Source organism: Aotus nancymaae, unplaced genomic scaffold (genome assembly GCF_030222135.1).
Source record: "Aotus nancymaae isolate 86718 unplaced genomic scaffold, 86718_ANA_hifiasm-v0.15.2.pri h1tg000016l, whole genome shotgun sequence".
NCBI lineage: Eukaryota > Metazoa > Chordata > Mammalia > Primates > Aotidae > Aotus > Aotus nancymaae.
The window spans coordinates 47,341,073-47,352,047 of NW_026988428.1; the positions used below are offsets into that span (position 1 = coordinate 47,341,073).

Genomic DNA, 10,975 nt, shown 5'->3' on the forward strand with positions numbered 1-10,975 from the left:
TTCTGAAACTGCTCTTCTCACTACTGTAGTCCCCACCCCTGCTCCATTTGAAATAGCCAATCAGGATCAGCTTAGATTATGTAGTCTGACTCCAATGGGGACCAGACACAGTAGCAGGGACTGGCTGCATTAGGGATAGAAACCCCTTCCCTCTTTTGTTTGGTGTGCTCTCGCAGTGGCCAAAAGTGCGAGCAGCACCCTTCCGCAGAAGTAAATTTGCCTTGCTGAGAAATCCTTTATTTGAGTGCTCATTTTCTTTTTTTTTTTTTTTTTTTTTTTTTTTTTGAGACGGAGTTTCGCTCTTGATACCCAGGCTGGAGTGCAATGGCGCGATCTCGGCTCACCGCAACCTCCGCCTCCTGGGTTCAGGCAATTCTCCTGCCTCAGCCTCCTGAGTAGCTGGGATTACAGGCACGCGCCACCGTGCCCAGCTAATTTTTTGTATTAGTAGAGACGGGGTTTCACCATGTTGACCAGGATGGTCTCGATCTCTTGACCTCGTGATCCACCCGTCTCGGCCTCCCAAAGTGCTGGGATTACAGGCTTGAGCCACCGCGCCCGGCCTAAGTGCTCATTTTCTTTTCAACTCTGAGCTCTTATTTCCAACAGATGTTTGCATGACAAAATCATGTAAGGATGTATTTCTTAGGACATATCCCTGACATTAACCTACTCATGGCTGTAGATCTTTAGTATGCTCAGAAAGAATTAAAGTCCAGCTTGCTGTAAGTTGTCTGGCATATGACTTGGCATCTTCAGTGTGTCACAGGTCCTCAAATGGCTCTTTTAGCCCCACCTAGATGTCTTTTGGGCACTTAAACCACTTATCTAAAACTGTATTCATTGTCTTCTTCCAAAATATACACACACACAAATCTATTTCCTCTCAAATATTTAATCTCTATAAATGGTTTCACTAGCTATTTCCCAAGCTACAATCTGTAACATATTTCTCCCTATTCCTTGAATTAATACCAAATTCTGTGCCTTTTATCCCCAAGTCTTACTAGAATAAGGCCTCTCCCTCCATCCCCACCACCTCTCCCTCATTTTCAGACCACAACTGTGTGTCTTCCCTGCCTCTCAATTCTCAGCCCTGCCTTAGTTTCATGGGTGCAAGTTAATTGATTATTTCCAATTTCAACAAACTTTAAATCTCAACTGTCAAGTTCATTGAAAGAAAAATGCCATAAAATAATAATAGGTCAGCCTCCGTGGCTTGTGCCTTGTAATCCAGGAGTTTTGAAAGGCCAGTGCAGGAAGATCACTTGAGGCCAGGAGATCAAGACCATCCTGGGTAACATAGTGAGACCCATCTTTACAAAAAAAAAAAAATTAATTAGTGAAGCATTGTGGCATGCAGCTATATTTCCAGATACTTGGGAGGCTGAAGCAGCAATGAGCAATGTTCACACCAATACACTACAGCCTGAGTGACAGAGTGAGATCTGTCTTTTAAAAAGAATAAGAAAACACACATACATACTCCTAAAATATAAATACTATCAGGTCACAATCCTAATTAAAGGCATCTGTGGCATTTTGTTGCCTATAATATAATCTCTTTTTTTTTCTTTCTTTTTGAGACAGACTCACTTTGTTGCCCAGGCTGGAGTACAGTGGTGCAATCTTGACTCACTGCAACCTCCACCTCCCAGGCTCAAGCAGTTCTCCTGCTTCAGCTTCCTGAGTAGCTGCGATTACAGGCATGTGCCACCATGCCCAGCTAATTTTGTATTTTTAGAAGAGATGGAGTTTTTACCATGTTGGCCAGGCTGGTCTCAAACTCCTGACCTCAAGTGATCCACCTGCTTTAGTATCCCAAAGTGCTGGGATTACAGGCATGGGCCACCACATCCAGCTAAAATTAACATTTTATAAATTGTTATTACAAGATCCTTCACAGCCTGACTCAACCTATTTCTCCAGTCTTGTCTTCTTCCACCCCTCAACAAGTGCTCTAGCCTTCCCTCATTATATGTTCAGTAAACATGCTCTCTTGGGCACTTTTACATAAGCTTTTTTCTCTTTCTAGAATAAAAATGTGTCATCCATACCACTTTTAGTAGCTAATTTGTTTCATTCAGTTACTGAATATATTTATTTGTTAGTTTACCTCTTTCCACTTTAATATAAAACTCTAGCAGAAAAGGAGCTTTGAACATTTTTTTCACTTTCATCGTGTATAAGCCACTGTAATTTTGAGTCTCTAACAAAGCAAATCTGTATCATAACAAATACATGCAAACATATTTTTGAGGTATTATATTCTAAAAGTATGTTTTAATCAACATGATGCCAGGAAGGTGTATCTATATCGTGAGTGAATTCTTACTTCACAACAGAGACTATGTTTTGTCCTAGAGTAAAAGAATGAATCAAACAACTCTCCCTTTTATTTCTAACAATGAAGCTGAAGAACTTAAATAGCACCCTTGCTTTAACACTCATACATTTAAATTGATGAAATCTGCCAAGCATGGTGACCATCATGCCTGTAATCCCAGCAGTTTTAGAGGCCGAGGCAGGCAGATCGCTTGAGCCCAGGAGTTCAAAACCAGCCTGGGCAACATGGTGAAACCCCATCTCTACAAAAAATACTAAAGTTAACCGAGTATGGTGGCACATGCCTGCAGTCTCAACTACTCGGGAGGCTAAGGTGGCAGGATCACTCGAGCCCAGGAGGTCAAGGCTGCAGTGAGCCATGATCGTGCCACTGTACTTCAACCTAGGCAACAGAGCAAGGCCCCATCTGAAAAAAAATTATATTAATAAACTCATGAAATCTTGTATTGTTTTTCAGATTTATATTTTATTTAGGCAGATTTTTAAATAATAAAGTAATATTTTTTCAGGTAGTAAATTTCTACCACAAAAACAATTTGATGTTACTGAGATTAATTACAAATTGAAGAAACTATCAGGTGTTGTATAAAAAAATCTTACCTATGAGATATATTATTTGATCTACAAAATAATTTGAGATTTAAAGCCATAACTAGTAAGTAGAATTTCTAAAATATAAAGTTTAATACAGTATCAACAATTTCTAACATAAGACCTTTATAAATATAAAATGACAGCTTAAATGTCTATGAAAAATCAGTATTCACAAGCATCACCAATTATTAATATTTAATCATTTGTTACCATGAAAACAGTAATTAAAACACTATTTTTTTTTTAATATGGAGTCTCACTCTGTCACCCAGGCTGGAGTGCAGTGGCACAATCTCAGTTCACTGGAAACTCCACCTCCTAGGTTTAAGTGATTCTCCTGCCTCAAACTCCTGAGTAGCTGGGATTACAGGTGCACACCACCATGCCTGGCTAATTTTTCTATTTTTGGTATAGACAGGGTTACACCATGTTGACCAGGCCAGTCTGGAACTCCTGACCTCAAAAGATCCTCGGCTGCCCAAAGTGCTGGTGTAGGGACGCCTGGCTAATTTTTGTATTTTTAGTGGAGACAGGGTTACACCATGTTGATCAGGCCAGTCTGGAACTCCTGACCTCAAAAGATCTCCCCACTTCGGCCTCCCAAAGTGCTGGGATTACAGGTGACCCACTGCACCCAGCCTAAAACACTATGTTAAGGTCTATAGAGGATTGCTTGAGCCCAAAACTTTGAGGCTGCAGTGACTTGTGATTGCATCAAGGCACTCAAGTCTGGGCTACAAAATGAGATCTTGTCTCATATATATACACACACACATATATGTGAATATTCATACAATATGAAAAAATTTACATTACAGAAATTATATACTCATAGGAGTATATAATTTCACATATTCATATTCATAAATTAATGTTTATACATTATTTTTTATATATCACACATATATGAAAAATAACTTGATAACTTTGAGATAGAAAAATATTTCTTTTTTTTTTATGGAGTTTCACTCTGTTGCCCAGGCTGGAGTACAATAGCACAATCTCGGCTCACTGCAACCTCTACCACCCAGGTTCAAGCAATTCTCCTGCCTCAGTCTCCTGAGTAGCTGGGATTACAGGCGTGCACCACCACACCTGGCTAATATTTGTATTTTCAGTAGCGACAGGGTTTCTCCATGTTGGCCAGGCTGGTCTTGAACTTCTTACCTCAGGTGATCCGCCCGCCTTTGCCTCCCAAAGTGCTGGGATTACAGCACTTTGTAATAAGACACTGCCCCTAGCCGAAAGATTTCCTTTAAAAGACACAATGGGCAGAAGTCACAAGGAAAAGTTGATAAATTTCACACACAAAAAGAAGAAGCTGGAAGAGGAGGGGCCACAGTTGCTCGCGCCTGTAATCCCAGAACTTTGGAAGGCTAAGGTGGGAGGATTGCTTGAGGCCAGGAGTTTGAGACCAGCCTGGGCCACATAAGCCAGATATAGGTGAAGGGGAGGAAGGCAGCAAATCACACTGCCAAGTGTGTACCTATGCAACAATCTTGCATGTTCTTCACATGTACCCCCAAACCTAAAATACAATAAAAAAAAAACCCTGTCTCTACCCAAAAAAAAAAGAAAAGAAAAGAAAAATTAATAAATTTGACAGTATCAAAAGGCACCATTAGGAGAGGGAAAAGATTAACCGCAAATAGAAGATGTATATAGCAAATATAACTGACAAAGAATTGGAATTCAGAATATATGAATAGCTGTGATTCAAAAAGAAAAATATCTAATAGAAAAATAAGCAAAAGAAATAAGTAGAAACAGCCCAGAAGAAAAAGATAAATGGCCCATACATCTCATTAGTAATCAGCAGGTCTCTCAATACTTGACAGATCTACACATTGTGCCCAAGCATTCACCACTATTAAACTGAAGAGCCTGAATTCAAACCCAGAATGTTAGGCTCCAGAGCTTGCTCTCAATCATGATATCCAACTTCGTCCTACAACTCGTCTTGACATGTAATTTTTTAAGTGAAGTCAGTGATGCAAATTTCAAAAAAGGAGCAAATTTTGGACTGGTCTGAAAACTCTGAGGCCGGGTGCAGTGGCTCATGCCTGTAGTCCTAGCACTTTGGAAAGCCAAGACAGAGGGGACTGCTTGAGCCCAGGAATTCGATACCAACCAGGACAATACAGTGAGACCCAGTCTCTACAAAAAATTAAAAATTAGCCATGGTGGCACATACCCATAGTCCGAGCTACTCAGGAGGCTAAGTGGGGAGGACTGTTTGAGCTCAGGAGGTAGAGGCTGCAGGAAGCCATCTACCACTGCACTCTAGCCTGGATGACAAAGCAAGAACCTGCCTCAAAAACAAATAAAAAGAAGAAAAAAACCTCTGAGCCAAATGTTTGCTTTTATGGAGTAAAAGGGGGTAATTTTACAGCTGAATTTGATTTATAGTAAAAATACAACCACTACCTCAGAGTTAGTTGCACTGCATATTTCTGCTGAAGCATCCAAACTCATGTTCAGAGGAGTTTTCTTTCATTCCAACTGTGTGTGTAGGCCACATGCGGTAGCTCATGCCTGTAATCCCAGCACTTTGGGAAGCCAATACAGAAGGATCATTTGAAACCAGAGTCCAAGACCAGCCTGGACAACATGGTGAAAACCCATCTCTACAAAAATTAGCTGGGTGTGGGCTCGCACTTGTGGTCCCAGCTACTCAAGAGACTGAGGTGGGAGGATTGCTTGAGCCCAGAAAGTTGAGGATGCAGGAAGCTGTGATCGTGCCACTGCACTCCAGCCTGGATGACAAGAGTGAGATCCTGTCTTAAAAAAGACAAAAAAAAAAATTTATCTGTGAGATAGAAACAGTACCAGTTGTTTTATTTTACAGATAGAAAATAGAAGCAATTGGCGGCAAACCCCAGGACAGCGTAAACTAAATTGATAACACTGGGTAGATGCGATGGCTTATGCCTGTAATCCTAGCACTTTGGGAGACCAAGGCGGGCAGATCACCTGAGGTCAGAAGTTCAAGACCAGCCTAGTCAACATGGTGAAACCCCATCTCTACTAAAAATATAAAAATTAGCTAGACATAGTGGCTCACGCCTGTAGTCCCAGCTACTCAGGAGACTGAGACACGAGAATCACTTGAACCCGGGAGGCAGAGGTTGCAGTGAACTGAGATCACACCACTGCACTCCAGTCTGGGCAACAGAGTGAGACTCGGTCTCAATCAATCAATTAATCAATCAATGCCACCACCAACAGTTAATTATGAGTCTCTTAGAAGCACCATAGCATTAGAGATTAAAGTCCATTCATAAAAGTGCTAATGCTGGATGTTGTAGTTATCCCTTGAGACCATGAACACCATCTTTTCTGGATGCTCTATAGCCTTGGTTTTTCATGTGTTTGTTTGCTTGCTTATTTATTGGAGACAGGGTCTCACTCTGTCACCCAGGCTGGAGTTCAGTGGCATGATCACGGCTCACTGCAGTCTTCACCTCACAGACTCAAGTAATCCTTCTACCTCAGTCTCCCAGATAGCTGGGACTACAGGCCCATGCAACCATGCCCAGATAACTTTTTGGTTTTTTTGTTTGTTTGTTTTGTAGAGATGGGGTTTTACCATGTTGCCTAGACTGGGCTCAAACTCCTGGGCTCAAGCAATCCTCCCGCCTTGGCTTCCCAAAGTGCTGGGATTACAAGCATGAGCCAAAATGCCCGGACTTCCGTCAAGTTTAATGCTCAATGACTGACTCGCAGTATGGTCAACATGTTGTTGATGCAGCTCTGCCCATCTGTGGTAAATGGTTGAACTCTTACTTGAAGCAGCAGAGGTTCTGTACTCATTCATTCATTCATTCATTCATTCCCCTACATTTGGACCTCATCTACTAAGTGACATCTATAAATCACTGAAGATACTTAGAGCTTATCTGAAGATGCTTATTTGCACACAAATCACTAGAGGTGGCAGCATGGCAAAACAAAGTGCACTGACCAGGGATTGAAAACCCACTGGTTTTGTGAACTAGCTCTGCCAACATCCAGGTTCTTTTCTGGAAGAAGTAACTTCATCTCTTTGAATCTCAGCTTTCTTACCCGTTAGTGGGAATGAAAGTTGGGCACCCAAGGTAGATCAAACAGCATGAAAAGGCAGAGAATCAGAAAACCTTGAGAAGAGACATAACTGGAGATGCATTTTAGTTAGACCAGCCCAGATTCTTAAAGCTAGCTACCCATTACGGTCACCTGAGGAAATTTTTTAGTTACTCCACATTTGAGATTCTATTCATTTGTCTGGGATAGGGCTTAAGTATTAGTATTCCAATACAATGATTTTCCAACTTTAGCAAGCATCAGAGTCACCGGAAGAGCATGTTAAAACACAGATAGGTCAGGCACAGTGGCTCACTGCCTATAATCACAGTGCTTTTGGAGGCCAAGATGAAAGGATCATTTGAGGACAGGAGTTTGAGATCAGTCTGGGCAACAAAACGAGGCCTTGTCTCTACAAAATATTTTTAAATTAGCTGGACGTAGTTGTGCACCTATAATCCTAGCTAAGGCAGGATGATCACTTGAGCCCAGGCGTTTGAGGCTGCAGTGGTCTTTGATCATACCACTGCAGTCTAGCCTGGGAAACAGAGAGAGTCCCTGTCTCAAAAACAAACAAACAAAAATCCACATAGATAGTTGGGCCCCTCCCCTAGAGTTTCTGATTCAATAGGTCTGGGGCACTCCTAAGAACTGCAGGTCTAGCAAGTTCCCAGGTGATGCTGAGATATTGATGTTGGAGATCTACTCACCTGGAGAACCACTCAAAGTGTGTGCAGAAAGGATTAGTAGAAAATGCCAGAGGCCAAGCATGGTGGCTCACACATGTAATCCCATCATTTTGAGGAGCTGAGGTGGGCAGATGGTTTGAGGCCAGGAGTTAACCAGACCAGCTGCAGCAACATAGCAAGACCCTGTGTCTACAAGAAAAATGGAAGAATTAGCTGGGTGTGGTGGCACAGTTCTGTAGTCCTAGCTGCATGGGACACTGAGGTGGGAGGATGGCCAGAGCCCAGGAGATGGAGACTGCAGTCAGTTATGATCATCCCACTGCACGCCAGCTGGGATAGCAAAGCAAGACCCTGTTTCTGAAAAAGGAAGGGAAAGGAGGAAGGGAAAGGGGGGAAAGGAGGAAGGGAAAGGGGGGAAGGGAGAAGGGGGGAAGGGGAAGCGGGGAAGAGGGAGGGGGGAGAAGAGGGAAAGGAAAGAACCGAAAGGAAAGGAAGAAAGAAAAGGGAAGAAAGAAAGGGGAAAAAAGAAAAGAAAAGAAAAGGTGGGTGTGGCGGCTCACGCCTGTAATCCCAGCAGGGCTAGCGGATCACCTAAGGTCAGGAGTTCGAGACCAGCCTGGCCAATAAGGCGAAATCCCGTCTCTACTAAAAATACAAAAATTAGTCCCTTCTCTCCCGCGGTTAGTGCTGAGAGTGCGGAGTGTGTGCTCTGGGCTCAGAAAACATATTTATTATTTTAAAAATCAAAAAAACGCCTTTGAAAAAAATCTTTTCAAACCTCCTCCCGCCAAAAACAATTTGCAAAACTCCGCGTCTCCTACGCCAGACTTTTTTCCCTTCCTCTTTTATAAAATAACCCGGTGAAGGAGCTGAGGCCGAACTGTCCGCCCGCGACCCCGAAGCAGAGCCAAGAAGGATCTCACGAGACCGAGTCCTTCCCGATACCTGGACCCAACACCGCCATCCTCGCTCCCCTCCGGAAGCTGGAGCCGGAAGCCGGGAGCCGGAAGCCAGCAGCAGCGGATCGACGCCGTTCTGTGGCAGTTGACTAGCGTTCGATTCCGGTTGATTTTTGTCCCTCTGCGCTTGCGCTTGCCGCAACTCTACTCGCAGCTGGTTCCAGCCCTGGCACTTGCTGTCCTCCTCTCACGGGAAGGTCGTGGCCTGTGGCCCTACGGCCAACCGTGCAGAGTTGAACTCCAGCGCCCCCATGGCCTCGCTCTATGTGGGAGACCTCCACCCCGACGTGACCGAGGCGATGCTCTACGAGAAGTTCAGCCCCGCGGGCCCATCCTCTCCATCCGGGTCTGCAGGGACTTGATCATTTGCCACTCCTTGGGCTACGCATCTGTAAACTTTCAGCAGCCGGTGGACTCGGAGCTTGCTGTGAACACCGTGAATTTCGATGTTATAAAAGGCAAGCCAGTTCGTATCCTGTGGTCTCAGCATGATCCATCACTTCGAAAAAGTGGAGAGGGCTACATATTCATTAAAAATCTGGACAGATCCATTGAATAAAGCACTGTATGATACATTTTCTGCTTTTGGTAACATCCTTTCATGTAAGGTGGTTTGTGATGAAAATAGTTCCAAGGGCTATGGATTTGTACACTTTGAGGCACAGGAAGGAGATGAAAGAGCCGTTGAAAAAATGAATGGAATCCTCCTAAATGATTGCAAAGTATGTATTGGAAGATTTAAGTCTCTTAAAGAACGAGAAGCGGAACTTGGAGCTATGGCAAAAGAGTTCACCAATGTTTATATCAAGAATTTTGGAGAAGACATGGATGATGAGCGCCTTAAGGATCTCTTTGGCAAGTTTGGGCTTCCCTTAAGTGTAAAAGTAATGACTGATGAAAGTGGAAAATCCAAAGGATTTGGATTTGTAAGCTTTGAAAGGCATGAGGATGCACAGAAAGCTGTGGATGAGATGAATGGAAAGGACCTCAATGGAAAACAAATTTACGTTGGTCGAGCTCAGAAAAAAGTGGAACGGCAGATGGAACTTAAGTGCAAATTTGAACAGATGAAGCAAGATAAGATCACCAGATGCCACGGTGTTAATCTTTATGTGGAAAATCTTGATGATGGTATTGATGAATGAATGTCTCCAGAAAGAGTTTTCTCCATTTGGTACAATCACTAGTGCAAAGGTTATGATGGAGAGTGGTCTCAGCAAAGGGGTTGGTTTTGTTTGTTTCTCCTCACCAGAAGAAGCCACTAAAGCAGTTACAGAAATGAACGGTAGAATTGTGGCCACAAAGCCATTGTATGTAACTTTAGCTCAGCACAAAGGATTGCGCCAGGCTCACCTCACTAACAGTTTATACAGAGAATGGCAAGTGTACAAGCTGTGCCCAACCCTGTAATCAACCCCTACCAGCCAGCACCACCTTCAGGTTACTTCATGGCAGCTATCCCACAGACTCAGAACCGTGCTGCATACTCTCCTCCTAGCCAAATTGCTCAGCTAAGACCAATCCACGCTGGACTGCTCAGGGTGCCAGACCTCATCCATTCCAAAATATGCCAGGTGCTATCGGCCCAGCTGCTTCTAGACCACCATTTAGTACTATGAGACCAGCTTCTTCACAGGTTCCACGAGTCATGTCAACACAGTATGTTGCTAACACATCAACACAGACAATGGGTCCACATCCTGCAGCTGCAGCTGCAGCTACTCCTGGAGTTCGAAATCCTCAGCAACATCTTCATGCACAGCTACAGTTTACAATGCAGCAGCCTGCTGTTCATGTACAAGGTCAGGAACCTTTGATTGCCTCCATGTTGGCATTTGCCCCTCCTCAAGAGCAAAAGCAAATGTTGGGTGAACGGCTGTTTCCTCTTATTCAAGCCATACACCCTGCTCTTGCTGGTAAAATCACTGGCATGTTGTCGGAGACTGATGTTCAGAACTTCTTCCTATGTTTGAGTCTCCAGAGTCACTCTGTTCTAAGGTTGATGAAGCTCTAGCTGTACTACAAGCCCACCAAGCTAAAGAGGCTGCCCAGAACGCAGTTAACAGTTCCACCACTGTTCCAACTGGCGAAAATTGATCAGGGACCACGAAAAGAAACTTATACTTCACCAAAGAAAAATATCTAAACATTGAAAAATGTAAATATTATGGAAAAAATTGCAAATAAATAAAGGAAAGGAAACTTTGAACCTTGTTGTCTGAGCAAATGTCAGGTCTAGCAAACATAATGCTAGTTCTAGATTACTTATTGATTTAAACACATACACACACACACACACACACACACAAAATAGTAAAATGTAAA

At 43.2% G+C, this 10,975-nt stretch overlaps 1 pseudogene; it reads left to right on the plus strand.

Moving 5' to 3' along the window:
* The first annotated feature begins 8,889 nt into the window (after positions 1–8,889).
* On the plus strand, positions 8,890–10,747 carry LOC105711960 (polyadenylate-binding protein 1-like; annotated as a pseudogene).
* The last annotated feature ends 228 nt before the right edge of the window (positions 10,748–10,975 follow it).